The sequence below is a fragment of the Helianthus annuus genome, chromosome 13, assembly GCF_002127325.2.
Source record: "Helianthus annuus cultivar XRQ/B chromosome 13, HanXRQr2.0-SUNRISE, whole genome shotgun sequence".
Classification (NCBI taxonomy): Eukaryota; Viridiplantae; Streptophyta; class Magnoliopsida; order Asterales; family Asteraceae; genus Helianthus; species Helianthus annuus.
In genome coordinates this window covers 140,620,293-140,621,694 of record NC_035445.2, presented here as the reverse complement: position 1 = coordinate 140,621,694, position 1,402 = coordinate 140,620,293, and the positions used below count along the sequence as shown (strand labels likewise).

Sequence of the window (1,402 nt, the reverse complement as noted above, 5' to 3'; positions counted from 1 at the left end):
TAGGGCTGCTCTTTGTTGAAAGTTGTTTGCTTACTGTTTGTAATGGTGGTGACAAAGTGGCCCTTGCCGCTGGTTCGCGACGTTAGCGGTGTTTTGAGCTTTAACAGGTCCAAACGAGAATAAGGTGCCGACATAGGCGGAATTGAAGCTGGCACCGGACGAGTTGAGGAGATTAAGGAGTTTGGGGATTGCGATTAAGACGAGGTTGAAGATTGGCAAGGCTAGGATTACTAAGGGGATTGTTAATGGGATACATGAGAGGTGGGGGAGGACTGAGCTTGTGAAGATTGTTTGTGAGGATTTGTGTAGGTTGAATATGAAGAGGACTCATGATTTGCTTGAGGTTAGATGAGTAATATGTGTTGTTTTTAGTAGTGTATCATTGTTGTGAATAAAGAGCTTCAAGCATACTTCAATGTGAGAAATTATACATCCTTTTAGAATCATTTTGTAACATTTTTTTCACAGAGAAAAACCGGGGGTCTGGTTATTTGGAGAGCTGGAAGTATCATAATATTGTACAGAGGAGCTGATTACAAGTATCCTTATTTCTTTATTAATAAAAAAACCAAATGATGCATCTGCTGATGACCCAACGAGTCCAGCTACAGACTCTGAAGAGGGTGGTGGTGAAGAAAGCGACTCAATCGGTTCATAGTGAAAAACTGTGGTGGTTTGCCCTTGGCTTTGATAGCACTTGGGAAATCACTTAGGGCAAAAAAAGATGAAGATTCTTGGGAGGAAGTGTTAGAAAGTGAGATATGGAGGTCAAACGATGGAGGGGTAATTGTCCCTGCCCTTAGACTGAGCTACATTGATCTTTCTGCATGCTTAAAGCAGTTGTTTGCATACTGCTCCTTGTTCCCTAAGGATTTCCTGTTTGACAAGGAGGAATTGGTTTTATTGTGGATGGCGGAAGGGTTTTTGCACCATTCAACTCTAAGCGATTCAATAGAAGAAGGACTGGGCCATGAATACTTTGACGAGCTGTTGTCAAGATCATTTTTACAATGTGCACCTAATAATGAATCATTGTTTGTGATGCATGACCTCATGAGTGACTTGGCGACATTTGTTGCTAGCAAGTTTTATGTAAGGTTGAGCAATAAAACGGGGGAGAATATTAGGAAGGAGACGCTGGAGAAGTACCGCCATATGTCATTTGTTCATGAGTACTATGTAACTTACAAGAAGTTCGAAGCATTTAAAAGAGCTAAAAGTTTGAGGACATTCTTGGCTGCGTCTGTTGGGGAGGCGAGAAGTAGGCAACACTTATCGAACAAGATATTGGTTGACTTACTTCCTGAGTTACAGTTATTAAGGGTTCTAAGTTTGAGTGAATTTCAAATACAAGAGCTACCCGAGTCCATTGGTACTTTGAGACACTTGAGATATCTTAATT

At 41.1% G+C, this 1,402-nt stretch overlaps 1 long non-coding RNA gene across 1 annotated transcript; it reads left to right on the top strand.

The window, feature by feature from the left end:
* The first annotated feature begins 214 nt into the window (after nucleotides 1–214).
* Nucleotides 215–568, top strand: LOC110901827. The gene is made up of 2 exons (XR_004876224.1): nucleotides 215–343; nucleotides 469–568. It is a non-coding gene; the product is annotated as an uncharacterized LOC110901827 (long non-coding RNA).
* Nucleotides 569–1,402: the final 834 nt, after the last annotated feature.